We start from the raw sequence: 18,713 nt of genomic DNA on the forward strand, positions 1-18,713 counted from the left end.
ATGTTTTCCAAAAATGGTACTTTTGAGCTACAATTATTGTTCATGAAGCTCGATTTCTTATTAATTCTTTGTAATTACTGTCTCAGTATTTTTTTGTGCAGAGATGGATCGAGAGTGGATGCATCTGTCCCGAACGGACAAGCGGTACATGCATGGCGTTAGCCAGTATATCACCGATGCCAAAGCCCATGCTGGGAATGCGAACCCTATCTTCTGCCCATGCAAAGATTGCAATAATCATAGGAACTTTCGTCAAATTGAGTCTATACGATCGCACTTGATTACCAGGGGGTTCATGCCAAACTATACGATATGGACTATGCATGGCGAGGTTGGTGTGAATGTTCTGCAGGAAAACGATGATGATGTGGACATGCCTGATGTAGCCATCCACGATGCTGACGAGGAACCCGGTGTCAACACGGAACCTATGGCCACAGTTAATAATGTGTTTAGGAACACGCTAGCTGACGACACCGAGGATAACGATGGCATTTCTCAGCTGCTACGTAATGTAGAGACCGGATGTCTTAGTGAAAGACAGCTGAGAAAGCTAGAGAAAATGAGACAAGATGGCAAAACACCATTGTATAGGAATTGTCCAATGAGCAAACTGGAAGCCGACATCATGCTGTTAGAGTTCAAATCGACAAACGGATTGAGCGATAAAGGTTTCGATCAGTTGTTAGGTATAATAAGGAAAATGCTCCCAGAAAAAAACGAGTTGCCAGAAAAGACATACTTGACCAAGCAAATGGTCTGCCCCATCGGCCTCAAGGTTGAAAAAATCCACGCGTGTTCCAATGATTGCATATTGTACCGTGGAGAAAAATATAAAGACTTGGACAAGTGCCCCAAGTGTGAAGCTCCACGGTACAAGGAAGGGCCGTCAGATGAGGGTACCAAGACCAGAGGAGGTCCCGTAAAGGTCGTTTGGTATTTCCCTATAGCTCCCCGGGTGCATAGGTTGTTTGTATGTGCAAAGTCAGCCAAGCTGTTGCGCTGGCATGGCGAAGAGCGTAAGAAAGATACAATGATGAGGCACCCCACCGATGGGCATGACTGTAGGACTGTCAATACTATGTTCTATAAGGTCATCGGTGGAGAGGTAAGGCACCTTTGGTTTGCTTTGAGCACAGATGGGATGAATCCTTTTGACCAGGTTAGAAGCAATCATAGCACCTGGCCAGTGACGCTCTGTATATACAACCTTCCACCTTGGGTCCGTATGAAGCGATCGTACATCCAGATGCCACTACTGATCCAAGGGCCAAGACAACCTAGGAATGACATCGATGTGTTTCTAGAACCAGTGATCGATGAACTAGTGGAGATGTTTGAAAAGGGTGTGCCGGATGTTTGGGACGAGTACAAAAAGGAACATGTCACGATCAAGGGAGTACTTATCGCTACAATCACCGACCTACCAGGTCGAGGTTCGTTGTCTGGAGAGAAGACAAAAGGCTATACTGGATGTGTCGAGTGCTTGGACGACACCGATGCGGTAAATCTGCCAAATAACTCAAAGATAGTTTATATGGGACACCGTAGGTTCCTACCTAAGGATCACCCTTACCACAGGAACAGAAAAGATTTCAACGGTACTATTGAGAAACGCTTAGCTCCAAAATATCGAGACGGGCCTGCGATACTTCGAGAACTCAACAAACTGGAGGTTGTCCTTGGGAAGGGGGACAATGCAGTAGCAGCGCCTGATGGGAGCGTTTGGAAGAAAAAATCAGTTTTCTGGAAACTACCTTACTGGCCATTTCTGAGTTTACGCCACTGTCTTGATCCCATGCACATTGCTAAAAATGTGTGCGCTAACACTCTTAACACCTTGATGGACACCGGGGGGACTTCGAAGGATTCACTAGCCACACGCCTGGACATGCAACACTTGGGAATCAGGAAGGAGCTGCATACCATGGAGCTAGAGAATGGCCAGTTCGAACTTCCGGTTGCGTCATGGATATTGAAGAAGGAAGAAAAGCGTGTGCTTATTTCTTTCTTCAATGAACTAAAAGCCCCGACGGGCTACTGTGCGAACCCGAAGAGGCTAGTGAACATGAGAGAACTCAAGTTCAACTATGGCCCTATGAAGGCCCATGACTGCCATGTCATTATGACTCAGCTGCTCCCTGTTGCCCTACGTGGTATCCTCCCCCCAAAGGTCCGTGCCCCAATCATAAAGCTTTGCTCGTTCTTTAACGCGATCTCAAAAAAGGTCATTGATGTGTCCACGCTAGAGCAGCTGCAGCGGGACATAGCCGAAACTCTCGTTAGGCTTGAGATGCATTTCCTGCCGACTTACTTTGATATCTCATTGCATCTGCTTATTCATCTTGTTGACCAAATTAAAGCCCTTGGCCCAATGTACCTACATCAGATGTTCCCTTTCAAAAGATTGATGAAAGTTTTCAGGAGGTATGTTAGGAACAGATTCAGGCCAGAAGGGGGCATGGTTGAAGGATGGTCAATGGAGGAGGCCATTGAGTTCTGCACATATTATCTGGACATCAAAAGGGTCCGAGTTCCAGAATCTCGTCACGAGGGAAGACTATGATTCAAAGGAACGATCGGGGAGAAATATGTTATAGTAGACGACCCTGTTTATTTCAGATAGGCATAGTTCGCTATTCTCCAACAAGCCGAGGGTGTGATGCCATACATTGACGAGCACAAGCAATCGCTGCAAACTCTGTATCCAAGCAGGTCACAGGCTTGGCTGGATAAAAAACATAAGGAGGAATTTGTCAGCTGGTTGTGACGTCGCTTGCTTGGAATAAAGTTGGGTAATCAACTGGATGCCTTAGCCAAGGGGCCTTCGAGTACATATCTTAAGTACCAAGGGTATGAGATCAATGGATTCACATTTTACACAAAAAAAGCAAGATGGAAAGAGCACATACCAAAATTGTGGTGTTCGTTTTGATGCTCACGACGAAAATGGCAACGTGCAGGCGACATACTATGGTTTCATAGAGGAGATATGGGAGCTAGCCTACAGTCCATTGAAGGCAGCTCTTTTTCGCTGTAGTGGGTCCGGCTCGAGGAAATCAACATTGACAGCGAATGGTTCACTATCGTTGATCTCACTAAGACCGCATACATAGACGACCCCTTCGTCCTTGCAAGAGATGTTATGCAAGTCTTCTATGCAAGAGACAACAAGACAAAAGGAAGGCTAAAAGTAGTCCTAGAAGGGAAAAGGAAGATTGTCGGTGTCGATGGAGTGACGGACGAAGAAGACTACATGGGCTATCAGGAAATGCATCCATTCAGGGCGAACATACCCCTACCTATCCTTCAAGAGGGTGACGAACCTGCTTACGTACGAATTGATCACAATGAGGCCCTCATTGTTGATGCACCTAAAGATAGTTAGATTATTGTTAACTATGTAATCATTATGCAGATGTTGTATCAGTAATTCACACTGAATATTTAATTTATATTTTGTGCGCATCTCTACAATTTAATTATTGACTATGTAATCAAATATTAAGATGATGTTCACAAACACTATTATTTGATAATTATAGACCATTAATTAATTATCATAGAATTAAATAATCAAGACACAAATTTTTGTGTTATTTCAGAATATAAACTAACTGCATTATTTCTATTAATAAATAAATAAAGAAAAGCAAACTAACCGAACTCCCTATCCTAGCTCAACGGTTAAGGATGTGCACTCTGTACTCTGAGATCGGCGCTCGAATCCCAGGCGGGCCAAACTTTTTTGATTTTGCATTTATTATTTAGTAGTGCATTACGATGGGATAAAAGAAAAAAATAAAACCATTCTAACCGAACTCCCTATCCTAACTCAGCGGTTAAGGCCGCGCACTCTCGACCCCGCGACCCACGCTCGAATCTCAGGCGGGCCAAACTTTTTTATATTTTTTACAAAAAGGTTGCGATGGCAGGCTCCAAACCGATAGTGTTTTTTTATATTTTTTTACTAAAAGACGGCGGCAGGGCCCTTCACTGCCGATTTTGGTTTTAAAACCGGCAGTGATAGCTTCTATCACAATCGGTTGCTCAAACCGACACAGAAAGCCCAATTCACTGTCGGTTTTTAAACTAAAACCGACAGTGATGTGTAGATGCTCCTCACATGCCAACAGTGCTCCCATGACCAAACAGTTGGAACACTGCTCCCACCTACCCCGATAACTTTAGTTCAGAAATAAAAATGTACCACGACTGCTAGCCCCTATAAAATGGCCCTCGGCCAGGAGCTAGCCTCTCCATGCATGTTGGTTTTAGCCAGGCCTTATCAGCAATGATATAATGTTTTCCTCTCACAACAAACCACATATATCGTTATGCATCGTAGTCCACCAAAATGGTGCACACATGAGGTACTAGAAGAATGCTACTGAAGATAGAGCAACACCGAAGATTAGAGATGCCACGAGGTTCACAGAGCCATCCACTGTGGTGTGCTCTAGACTATATGTCCAGAGAGACCTAGTGTGCTCTCGGCAATTTCCTGTCCCGGAGCAGCATTGGTTCATCGGTGCGGTGCCGAGCTGAATCCGATGTGCTCTGGACTGTACCGAGAAAAAGGCCATGTACAGCAGAGGCATGGATTCATCGATGCCACCTTATCATCTCCAACCGGTATAGCTCGTAGACCACCTCGGTGCTGTTGTTCAACCCTAGTTGGTGCTAGAAGAATGCTACTAAGGTGGTTAAATTATAATGTATTGATACACATTGATGGTAACATTGACCAGTACGCAAATAGGTCTTTGTTATCGTATATGGAATTTTAGTGTAAGGTCTTTGTTATCGTATATGTAACTTATTTCTAATTTTTTTGTAATTTTTTGATGTATTTCATTACTATCTAAATAAATATATCGTTGTTGTTAAAACTTTCCCTCTGTAGTATCTAAATAAATATATCCTTTACATATATGCACCTTCACTGTCGGTTCTATTTAGAAACCGACAGTGATAGTAACTTTCACTGTCGGTTCTATTTAAAAACCGGCAGTGATGTCCATGTCCCCTATATAAAACAAACTGCCGGCCACATACATCTATCCCACCCACCCACGAACTCTCTCAGTCTCATTTCTCACATTTCACTCTCACTTCTCAAGACATCCACTCTCTCTCTACGTGATTTGGTCATGGCTCTGGCATTTTTCAATGGTATTGATATGTTGTCTTCTCCAATATTCTATCTATATTCATTTGATCTATATTTATATTCATGTTTCTTTGCATTCTACATTTATATATATTCTTATTCCTTGCATTCGATCTATATTTAATTATGTTGCCACATTTTACTTGGAAGAATTTTTTGTGCATATATTTTATGTTCATATTTTTTTTGCATTTTATCGATCAGGTGGTATGAACAACGGACGTCCCCCACCACAAGAACCAGGTTTCCACCCTGGCGATGAGCTATTCGCTCCTAATGTGGCCATTCCACGGTTCCCTATTCCAGCTATTGTATGAAATATTTTTCAACATCTTTTGTTTTTTGATGCTAACAAATAAGTGTAATTAGTTTAATATCATTGTTGCATGCATATATGTCACAGACTATATCCCCAATAGATTGGCTGCGAACAACACTTAGCTGGTTCTTTATCTCAAACATCGTCGAGAACACGGCATCTAATGCAAGTGGTCGGCTATGGACGTGTGAACTCAGTTTTTCCATCCCTGTGAGGGGTTTAAATCATCGGAACCATATCCACGGGACGGGAATACAGAGCCCGGACGTGATAAGAGCCCAATTAAGTGTCGTGCGCATCTGTTTAGAGGCACTTCGACCTATTTGCTATGATGTACCTGATTTCTCGCACTTCAAGGCACTTACTTTGAATGCTCTTGATATCTCCGTCCCGCAAGCAAGCGAATGGTTTGCGAGCTACAACCATGCGGATGTGGTAAAATGGTCACTTATACCTGAGTCGTGGTTATTTGTTGTTTATTATTGTAATAACATTCTCTAATTTTTTTCTTTTTCTCCGCATGCAGATTGCGCTCCAGGACCTTACCTATGCTACATGTGGCTTGTGGACCGTTCTAAACCAAGCTACGGAGCAACTCGGGTACGATTGGGACATCTGCAATGGAAACCTCGGCCAGCTCACTATAAAAGGACGCCAGTACTGCATAAGGATTACTAACAGGGGCAGTGGTCGTTCAGTAGGTTACATCTATGGCCGACCATTCTTTCGGTATTGTGAGGCACGAGAGAGTGCACTCATACGGGCATTGGACTTCATCGATACAAGCGGATACATAATCCGCGACATCAATTACCATATATGGCTACAGAGGCATGTTAGTGTGCGTGGCCCGATCGATCCCGGCAGTGATTCCGATAGTAATTAATGTTTATTTAGCTATGTTTTCAAGGTCATAGTTTAATTGGGTTCTAATTTTAATATGTACGACTTTGTGTGTTTAATTATTGTCATGCATGTAATTCGTGTAATATTTGTTGGGCAACTAGAAATATACATTCCGGTGTCGTATTGGTCTCAAAATAATTCTCAGGCTTTGCACATGCCACATGTGAAGGAAACACCAAGTTTGGGATTTTCCGGAGATGGTTTGCTACTTTCGGAGGTTTAATTGAATTTCCACACGACGACACCGTTTAATTATAGGTTGAACTGAGTCTACCCACGAAAAGATCTAGAATGGTGCCAAACTTTTACACAGGCTCTAATGTGCCCTAGGGATAAGAATTTTGTGGAGGTGGATGAAAAAATCTATTGGGTCCAAGATGAAATTCACCCTCGTTTGTCTAATTCGGCACAGAGAAAAATATAATAAATAAATAAAAGATCATAAAAACCTCAGATCCTGTGTGGTGTCTTAATTTGGGTGTACATGCTTGCCAAAAAAATTTCAAGCCATTTCGACATAGGTGGAGTATACATGCTTCACAGAGGTACACGTGCCCTCTCATCGAACCATGACTATACACAGTAGGTTATCAAGGTTTCTGTGGTTCATATGCATTCCGGTGTCATATTGGTCTCAAACTTTTTCTTAGGCTTGCACGTGCCATGTGTGAAGGAAACACCTAGTTTGGGATTTTCCGAAGATGATTTGCTACTTTCTAAGGTTTAATTGAATTTCCGCGCGACGGCATCGTTTAATTATAGGTTGAACTGAGTCTACCCACGAAAAGATCCGGAAATAGTGCCAAACTTTTACACATGCTCTAATGTACCCTAGGGATAAGAATTTTGTGGAGGTGGATGAAAAAATCTATTGGGTCCAAGTTGAAATTCGCCCTCTTTTGTCTCATTCAGCACATAGGAAAATATAATAAATAAAAAAACTGATCAGGAAAACCTAAGATCCTGTGTGGGGTCTTAATTTGGGTGTACAAGCTTGCCAAAAAAATGATGTGGGCACAAGACCATGATGACAGCCACGCTCGGACATGCACCACAAGACGGCGTTACTTGCAAGCCATGTTAGGTAGGTTCCCTCCTTCAGGCTCATGACCCCTCGGTCTGGAGAACCTCCTTCTTTGTGTGTGACCTGGCCCCGGACTCTATATAAGGGCAGCTAGGGCACCCTTCCTATCATCTTTGGACTCTTGAAGCTTTCATTAGAGCAGTCCATCTCCTAGCTCTAACTCTCCTACCTCTTCCACCATTCTTGCACCTCCATTATAAGAACTTCAGAGCATTCAAGCGAGGAACACGCACTCGATCATCTTTGAGACTGGACGTAGGGCTCCGGCCTGAACCAGTATAACTCCTCGTGTCTTTTGGATGCTACCATCGTCTTCCTGGAGCAGCGCGACATTCGTATAAATTCACTAGTCGGTCTACAAAACATCGACACAAATGCTACCCATATGAGCACCTTCAAAGACTAGGGCCGACAAATCCTCGAGACGATACTGACGAAGTCATCACAGGCGTCTTGTTGTCGATGGGAATGTTGCCTACCACTGAAAGGTCTAAGGAGGTTGCATTAGGGCCTGCGAATGAAATACAAACAAAAGCGATCACATTTGGATAAATTGGGACTAGATGGAAAAACCCATTTAAAAATACCCTACTCTGTGTGGCCCTGTACAAACCGGCCTTCCTGTGTGGCCCTGTACAAACCGGCCCAGGCGGGTTTTGTCTGTCCGAATCCAATTAATCTTAAACTCGATCCAAACTCCCCCGATGTCATCGAAACTAGTACATCGCAACTTGGGAAGTTTTCCTACTAGGATAAGACCATCCCCTCTTTATATATTAGAGGATCAAAGCCAATTAATGTTTACCATACACAATCGATAAAAAATCAATCTACTACTTATTTTTCTCTCCAACTTTAGCTCATTGAACCCCTGCTTTCCATAGTCTCTCTCGACAATTCTTGGAGCCTTACTGATCCTAGAGCAACCTCATTGTGCTCCTTCCTGACGAGGTCATCTTGGGAGGTGTTCGTGAGCTTTTTCGATGAAGAACCAACGTCTACATCAAACGGTAGACACACTGGTTGGCCTTGCTGTTTGAACCCCTGTCTGTTGCGTGCTAGGCCATGTGCCGCCTCGAACGTCCTAGCACGTGCTAGTGTGGACCTGAATCAACATCAATGACGATATCTTGCATATCGCACTCCTAATGAGGCTCCTCTAGTGATGTGGCTTGCATATCGTGCTCATCATTGGGGGGCATCAGGGAAAGTGTTCAGGTGCAATCATGCTGTTCAGCAACAGTCCAAAAAGTTGGCTAGGCTGATTTTAGCCTGCCTCTACTAAGCATTCTAGCTCTTTGCTGGTGTGTGACCTAATAAGCGTCAACACACCAATGCACTCAAGTCATTAGGTGTCATCACGGTGTAATTAAGCAACTGACAAGGCATTTGTGAAAAAAAAATATATAGTCGATCCTTGCATTCGAAGGAACAGACGGCTTTAAAATGCTTCCTTCTGTACTAATGCATTAGTATTGTTACATTAGCTAGTATGGCTGCGCAAGCATTTTTTCACAATATTATCCAACGGCTATCAGAGACAATCTCGGCCTGACCTATCCAACTACTGCAAGTGGACGCTTACGGTTCAGGCCTTCGAGGATTATCCAGTTTCAAATACAGCTTCCAATGTACTAATTAATTAACCTTGTGAGTCGTCTTTCTTATCGAGATCTCCAGGTACACATAGGATCGAGTAGTTTTTAAGCCCATGCCCGAATTTGTCAAAGTCGTTGTGAAAACCTTGAAGTCACCTCTGCAGTGTCAACCACTGCAAGAGGAAGAGAATCGTTCGGGTGATCAGGGATGCCTGTGTTGATCTTCATACATGCATGCAGTCCGTTAAGACTTCATGCATCCGGGTCGTCGTTTACTAGTTTTACTATTAGTATATAATGCTAGGGCCTGATCACAAAAGATATGTAAACCCTGGGTTACACAATACTATGGGTGAGTGTGTGTGCGTCGTGAGTGTTTGAGTTGTACTGCGAATCGGAAAAAAAACTATCTTAAGTTTGATTAACTTTATATATAAAAAGAATAATATCATCTCTGTGATACCAAACAAGGATATTATGAAAATATATTTCATGTTACATATTTATAGTAATAATACTAATTTCTGTTATAAATATTAGTGGTCTTTTTAATACATACTGTCAATTTCAAAATAGTTTGACTTAGAACAATACTAGAAATTGATTTCTTTTATAATAGAAATAGTACGCAACATATTCCACTACAGTTAGCTTCTTCCTCTTGTCCACCGTTATGCACTACTCCCAAACGCCCTCCCTCCCCAGGGACTGGCCGCCCCCTGTCGTGTTGCATCCATCTCCAATAGCTCACCTGCCTACCACTCTCCTACCACTCCACCCTCCATGTAAAATCCATAACACGGCAAAGCCAGCCTTAAATATCATATCGGTCAACTAAACTATATTGTACATTGAACCTTGAATCAAATAGCAATTTAAAAATTAAGATTTTCTGAATTTTGTAGGAGTCGACAGACCCCAACAAAATTCACGAACCACACGCTAATATAAATACCCTAAGTATATATTACGTAGCAGGCTTTATGCACTGCTACAGAGTAGGGATATAGTAACACCAACTTTGTTACTATAGGTTAGAAAAAGTGTTACTAGCTCTCTTAGTAACACATTTTGTTTTGTGTTCCAATTGGCCATATTACTATAGACTGGTTTATTGTAACACATCTACTTGTCTACAGGAACATTTGTCTAGTGTTATAATGATTTTTGCTGTAACACTTTTTTTTGCTCTAGTAACACTTCACATTATGGTACAATGCATAGTTTGCAACACATTTATTTATCTATCGGAACATTTGCCTAGTGTTACAGGGATTATCTGCTGTAACACTTTTTTTAGTTCTAGTAACACTTCTACATTATGGTAGAGCACAATATGGAACAAAGGAACACATGGTTTGTAACACTTTTTATATCTATTGTAACACATTTTGATTATGAAATAAATATTATTTCGCTTATACATGTGGCACACGGATTATTATATAATCACACAAACATGACACATTGCAAAATCATATAAACCATAAATTTCTATAATCATAGCAAGATCCACATATTGTAGGATGATTTCAAACATAGTGCTTGTTCAGATCAAATCATAGTATATGTACATAATGATATGGCTCTAGAGAGCAAACACAGTCTATACTAGAAAGAAAAATCAAGAACTAGCTAGGATTCAAAAAGTCCATTGCTTCTTCTTGTACACATTGATGTAGGAATTCAACCATTAATCATTTCAACCTGCAAAGAAAATATAAGTTGTAACATTACAAATTAGGCCACATATGCACATTGATGTAAAGTTAAGAAAGCTAGTTTGAACATACAAACATAGAAGGCCAAGTAATTGGGACTCCTTTGGCTTGAGCATCACCAATATTGCTGCACCTAGGCATGGGCCTCACTAATGGCTCATCTTTTGCTATAGGATGATTCATACGCACTTTGTAGAATTGACTTCCTGTCTTAACTCCACCAACAATGGCTTCTCGATCAGTGCTCAAGAGAGCTACATAGGCCACGTTAGCCTTATTAGGATATTTTGAAGTCATTAGTAGCACCATGGACCAAACCTACATTAATTTGACATAATCTCTTAGTGACCAACAACCCTTAGTTGTACATCATGATCATGCAATTAGAACAAGTGATATTATGTTCATCTACCTTCATTAGAGGAAGTTGTTTAGGTGTTTGACGCTTGTAGCATGCAGCCTTGTCATGAGCCACCTCCTAGTGTGCAATGGTTGTAGTCTCTCCAGGCCCTCCGTGATGACCCTTACACATATAAAATGAAGTATGAAATAATAAGACAAAATTCTACTATAATTATAGCAAAGTGTGGTTCATAGATACCTTTTGTTTCTTTCTTGTTCTACTTATGGTGGATAAAAGTAGACTGCCAGCGTCACTAAATTCAGACTCACATGTTTCTTTATTCTGGTAAAGAGAAAAAATACAGTAGCATGAGTTAATATAAAAAATCCTTTTTGGATAAAATAAGTATTAAATTCACAAGAAAGTGACTTCACCAATTCATCCCTGTGCTTAAGGAATCCATCATTATGGTTAGGTGCAACACATTGAACTCTCTAAAAATTTAAAACAATATTAAAGCCAAAAGACTAGATTAGGTGAAAATATAGAAAATAGAGCAAATACATTTCTTTTAGAATGCATCGCTTGATTTATGGTCCAAATATCCACCGCCATGGTAGCACAATCTAAATAAAATTTAGCACCAATAGAAAAATAAGAATAAAGTGTAAGATAATTCACAAATAAGAATCAAGTATAACAGAATAATAACAATTAAACTAAAGTGCATATTTGTAATGTTATTCGAACTTGGAGCCTGAGAACCAGTAAAGTGCTATGGATCAGATAGGATCGCCTAGAGCATGACATATATACTTTTTATAAATAATCTTCACATACTAATCCATACTCCAGAGGAATAAAGAAAGAAGGGGTCCTTCGTTGTAAAACTAAAAGGGAAGTGTTAGTTAATCCACAGTGCATTAATAATCCATGCAGTTAAAGATATTGATTAAATAATTACTAAAATCATGAAAGCAGATATTATTAAAATATGGATAAATGTATCATGATAGGACATTTAACAAAAGCATACTAAACTGCTGCTCGGATTGTTCTGTAACCTGAATGACCAAATGCTAGCTACTTTGCCTTTGCCTGTGCGAGCGAATGAAAGCTGCAACTGCATAAGTTGTCGACGAACTGCTACCTGCTTACCTAATTGTCGAAGTGCAGTGGCTGAACTCCTCCTGCTATCATTGTTTTGTATTAGTGCTCTGTTTCAATGCAAGAACACGAATTGCACTAAGCCATCTCTAATCTGCAAAACAAATTGCTAATCAAATATTTGCTTGTACGACATGTCAATTGAGTTTCTCCCACGTGATGACGAGTACACTAATCGCAAGAAAACAAAAATCTTCAGTGAATCGCTATATCTTCCACATAAACAAAAAAGTCCAGTGAAGATTGAAACAGAAAGGACTATAAGCTACCTTCAGCTATCTATTGATTACATAATAAAGTAAAGAGTATATAGCCAGTTACTCCCCAAATCCCGCTTAAATCATTTTCCCGTATGATTGTTTTGCTGTAAGGAGAAAATAATTTTTGAAGACTATAAGGTACAAATGACAAATGAATTAAAGGTTATAGTCTATCACAATAATATATGCCTATCAAAGCTATAAAGTAAAATGATCATTCTTAAATAAATAAATAAATATTACTCCGCAGATATTCTATACTATTGTAAAGACTTTCAATTTGGCATAAACCAACAACCAAAGAAAATTAGCAACGCAGAAAACATCTCTGATAACAAATGCCAGTGACGTTTGGTCTGCTGGACATAAATATTAGAGATTTGGTATGGTTTATTTATAGCAAACTAATTCTGCCAGGCACCTGGATAACCAGTGTCCATACCCAAATCCATACCCATGTTGTTTGGGGAGGGTATGGATTATCCATTTGTTTGTGGGTATGGGTACGATAATATAGGTATTATCCATTTGATCTATATGCTGCAGCTGCAGAGCTGAGCGGAGCTCATCGCCTCTGCCTAGAATGAAGCGGAAGGTGAGAGGGGCGTGTGACAATAGAGGTCTCCACGGGCCATGGCCACTTCGCAACCGCGTGGAGGAGGCACGTACAACAAGCACGGCCTGCCCGTCCACATGTCTGGCCAAGGTCAGCAGCGGCATCGTCGAAGCTCGCTCGTCATCCTCATGGCGGTCATGGCCCCCGCGCCCCGGCGCCCGTGCCCAAGAAAGCAGCCGCATAGCTCGACCCGCCGATGCCCTCCAACCAATTTGCGATGACTGCGCACGGGAGCGAGCGAGTGCTTAGCCGCCTACAGGCTACAGCACCGGGGCCTAGAGATTTGGATTGGTTCTAGGGTTCTAGAGCTAGAAGAATGTCATTCAATACAAATGGGATCAGAGAGGAAGATCAGATTGTACGTACCCTACAAGTGGGGCATCCACCGTGACGATCTGACGAACTGGAAAATTTCAAACGGACTCAATCATTGTGGCAGGGATTTCGGTTCAAATGGGATCAGAGCTCCGACGGCCTTCCTTTGCGTGCTGACTCGGGAAGTGGGTTCTGGGTAGTTGCTTTGCGAGGAATTAGGATCTTGCGGTGGAAACTTTGGTGGAAAAGGAAAACCACAGCTAAAAAATGATGGGAAACAATTCCACACGTAAAAAAATGGAGGGAATAGTTGGGTGGCCAAATTATTAGATTGAATGAAATATAAGGAGTGTATAGATAATTTTTTTGTGGGAAACAATTCCACCGGTAAAAAATATGCTAGTTAAATATTAGAAGTTTAGAGATATGAGGAATTATCTTTCTAGAAAAAAACCAGAGCCAGTTTCGTCTATTTTAAAGTAATGAGTATTATTAATTTTAATATTAACATTAACACATAAATGAAATTTATTTTTGATAACTAATGACATCAATTTATTGTAGCCAATTATATTAATTTTTATAAATAAGACAAATATTAATGAAAAATAGTTTCTTGATACTTGGCATTCAATTTAAAAGTAAACAATAATGTAGTTGCTATATTTCAGGTGCTTGAATATATGTTCATCTTGTTTTGAAATGAGTATTTGGGACCATAATAAATTGAAAAGAAAAAGTTGTCAACTACAAAGTTTAATAACTTTTCGACATCTACAAATTTTGTTTCGGTCATTTCTCCATCCGAGGTTGTTTGAAAAATTCGAATTTCAAATGTGAGAAAATTCACGTGACTTTTTCTTGGATAGATGATTTCAAATGAAAAAATCATCAACTATAAAGTTGCATAATTTTTTGAGAACTATAACTTTTGTTTTGGTTGTTTCTCCCTCCGAGGTCGTTTGAAAAATTTGAATTTCAAATGTGAGCAAATTCATGTGATTTTTTCATGGATAGATGGTTTCAAATGAAAAAGTTGTCAACTACAAAATTGTATAATTTTTTGAGATCTACAAGTTTTGTTTTGGTCGTTTCTCCATCCGAGGTCGTTTGAAAATTTTGAACTTCAAATGTAATTTTTCTTCGATAGATAATTTCAAATGAAAAAGTTGGCAACTATAAAGTTGTATAACTTTTTGAGATCTAGAACTTCTGTTTTGTGCACTTCTCTATCCGTGATTCTTAACTACTACTATATATTCACTTATGACTATAGAGCATATGGATTCCCTCGATATTAATTTCTATAAAATCTTGTGAATCAAATACCTCAACATCAAAATGGCTTCAAATAAAAAAGTTGTGAACTATAAAGTTGCATAACCTTTTGAAATCTATAATTTTTATTTTGGTTGTTTCTCCATCCGAGATCCTTTCCTACCACTACACACTCACTTGTGATCATAGAGCATATGAACTCATTTGGTATTAACTCTATAAAATCTAGTGATGCATATTGGAACATCCAAAATATCTCAAATAAAAAAAGTATGAACTGATCTCGTCAAGTATTACAACTTTGGTATAAAGTTCGTCTTCATCGAACAATATATGAGAGTCATGAAGTTTTATTTGCAGCCTATCACTGCCGGATATAATATTTAGCACTATAAACTATTTAAAAGTATTGACTAATAAAATTAACTAATACGAAATAATAAATTATTATTTTTGTATAACTAATAACATTAATTGAATATGACTAATTACTTTAGTTTTAGTTAAAGATTAAATTTATTTATTTGAAATATTGTTCTTATTTTTTCTAAAAGCATTCGAAAGACTAAGGTAAATCAGACTTGACTCGGAAAAAAGACTAGTATCAATATTTTTTTATCTACCCCAACATTTTCATTGTACACGTTCAACATTTATGTGACAGCTATATTCCTTAAAAAAGAGTTGCATCAATATTTTTTTCATCTACCCAATAATTTGGAGGTATATTCAACATATATTTATTCAATTGCTACCGACATATTGTCATTTCTTGAAAGAAATTTTACTAACACTGATCGATGTTCAATAAAAAAGGTCACCTTTTCCACATAAGCGAAACTGTGCTATGTTTTTTTTCTGGAAAGATAACTCGTCGTATCTCTAAACTCCTCATATTTAACTAGAATATTTTTGACCGGTGGAATTGTTTCCCACAAAAAAAATCATCTATACACTCCCCAGTATTTCATTCAATCTAATTTGACCACCGAATAATTCCCACCATTTTTTAACCAGTGGAATCACTTCCCACAATTTTTTTAGAGATACGTCGATTGATTCCCTGCCACGGCGATTGATTCCGTTTGAAATTTTCCAGTCCGTCATGCCGTCACGGTGGATGCCCGCTTTGTAAGGTACGTACAATTTGATCTTCCTCTCTGACCCCATTTGTATTGAATGACATTCTTCGTTCTGCCTCTAGAACCCTAGGGGGCTAGGACCAGTCCCGTTTCTCAGATCGTAGAATTAGTTTGCTATAAATAAATCCTACCAAATCTCTACGTGCCTGGCAGCGCTGCCACACCAAGGTCATCTGAACCTTAAATTAGCCAAAATCGGCTGGCAGGGGAGGAGCGTACATCACGTTTCTGGAAGAGTTCGTCTCAGCGGCTCTAGGGAATTATCTGCAATGGTATAAATATCTCGTAATAATATTTATTTATTTAAGAATGATCAATTCCTAGTGTAATATTCAATTCCAACCTCGTTTAAGTTCTTAGTGTCACAGATTGATCCGAAACATGATTCACATACTGATTAGTGTGCAATATTTAGTTCTAAGAGTTAAAGCAGTACCTGTTGTTGTAACACGGCCTCCGAGAGTGGCGGAGACCTACGCGGCCAGCAGTTCGCAAAGACGTCTCCGACCAACTACCTAAGCAAAGGCCCAGCTACCACGCCTCCAGACCCAGAAAGATGACGGTTTCTCAGACTGCTTGCAGGACGCTGCCGGTGACCCTGGCGCAGCCTCCGTCCGGTTAGCTCGTAGGCGTCTCCGGGCGGAGGGGGCGGAGGCCGCCCCGCTGCAAGGCTAATCAAGTGCCAACGTTACCTACGTGTGTGTAGGTAACCAGAGGAAGGCGCTCGTGGACGGCGCGGGCGCACCGGTTCGGCCTCCGCTCATAGGGGCAGAGACCCAAGCTGGAGGACGGCAATACTGGGCGTCGGGGGTCTGCGGCCTCGGCGTCCCAGGGGCGGAGACCGGTGGCGGAGGCCTAAAGACCCTTCGGCGAATCCTGAGGCCCGATGGGGCGGAGACCGACGGCGGAGGTCCAAAGGCCCGTCGCCGAATCCTGAGGCCTGATGGGGCGGAGACCGACGGCGGAGGTCCAAAGCCCCATCGCTGAATCCTGAGGCCTGATGGGCCGGCTGATCGCGCAGGCCCAGTACCTGAGGGTGGCATGACAAGATTACCCCCGAGACGAAAGGCGAGTAGTGGAATATTCTAAGAATGTACTGTAGCAGTTGAAGGGTACTATTGTAAACTCTGTAAAAGTGGTAGTTGAGCCCTATAAATAGGGAACACTTGTAACAGTACCGCAGGTTGGAATATGAATTAATGAAACCCTAGTTTTACGTGCCATTTCCCTACACGCCCACTTGTCGTGCCTGTTTCCCAAGCCTCCGCCTGAGGGCAGCGCTTGGCGGGCGGAGGCCTCTACCTCCTCCACACTGTCTGAGACCGCAAGTCTCAACATTGGCGCCCACCGTGGTTTGGCCAAGGCAAACCAACGATGGCAAGGAAAAGAAAAACCACCACCAGAGCAGCAACGACCACGGGTCAGAGAGGAAGGCCTAGGCGCACCACTCGTAGCTCCTACGCAACCTCGCCAGCGGAGGATGACACCAGAGCAGATGCCCAGGGTCAACCACCGGAACCCCAAGATCCAGAGATTCAAGATCCGGAGGCCCAAACAAACTCAGCCACAACACTCGAGCAAGAACTGCAACAGCTGCAAGCACAGTTACAAAAGAGCGCAACAAGAGAGGGACAGAATGGCAGCAGCATTCGCAGCTAATCGGCAAGCTATTCAAGCGTCAGCACAAGCAGCAGAAATAAGGCAGCAGTTGGCAGTCCTACATGCTGAGATGCTAAGTATGCAGCATGCAGTACCAGCGTCAACCTTCGCAATCCCAGCCTCCGCAGCAACACCAACTGCAACCATACCACAAGGGCCTCCGCCAGTGATCAGCCCGCCCACGATGCCATCTCAGGTGATGCGGAGGCCTATCGATCCCAAGTCCCCACTCTCTGAAGGCATACAACAGTCGCCATGGCCAACGGCGTACAAGCCAATCACACTACCAAAGTTCAACGGAAAGACAGACCCCCATCAGTTCATTATGAGTTACGAGACAGCAGTGGCCTCCGTCGGCGGAGACGACTCCGTCTTGGCAAAGTCATTTGTCATTGCAGCCGAAGGCGACGCGTTGGCTTGGTATTCTATGCTCAAACCAAGCACAGTCTATTCTTGGAAAAACCTCCAGGACAAGATATTGGCAAATTTCAAGGGGCAGGCGCCTGAGCAACAGCGACACCCTTCCTCTTCTTGGACTCGGCCTTTGCCGTAACATTCTTCGCGGAGGCCTTCTTCTTCTTCTTGTCAATCGAAGCCAGGACCTCGGCGGGAACCTCGCGCTCCTGGTACATGATCCCAAGCTCCTCAAAAACACGATTGAGCCACGGCATGGTGCCTGCCACGGCTCTCCGAGACGTGTACTCACGCTCGAAAATTTTGCCAACCAACCCAATGGTGGCCTCCTCAACGTCGGCAATGAAGCTATCCTCCGTCACCCCCTCCCCTAAAGACCGTCCAAAGCGGGGGAAAGGAATCCCGGCCTCTGGCCCAAAAACGGGAACCTTCACCTTTTCCAGCCGAAAGGCTGGGTTGTCTCTGCCCAAGGGCCAGTAGTTGGAGGCCATAATCTCCTCCACCAGGTCGCGGCCTCTAGAGTAGCGGCACGCTGCCGCAAAAGCCCCATCGCAAGCCTTCCTCGCCGGAGACATCTCCTCCGGCGGATCCACGCGCGTATGCGGTGCCATCTCCTCCATTCTTGAAGTCAATGGATACTCCACGACCTCCGCACCATCCTCGGTAGTGCTGCGGACCCCGTAGGTCTTCACGTAGAACCACTGCTTAAGCCAGCCAC

This window comes from Miscanthus floridulus, chromosome 10, assembly GCF_019320115.1.
Source record: "Miscanthus floridulus cultivar M001 chromosome 10, ASM1932011v1, whole genome shotgun sequence".
NCBI classification, from domain to species: Eukaryota; Viridiplantae; Streptophyta; class Magnoliopsida; order Poales; family Poaceae; genus Miscanthus; species Miscanthus floridulus.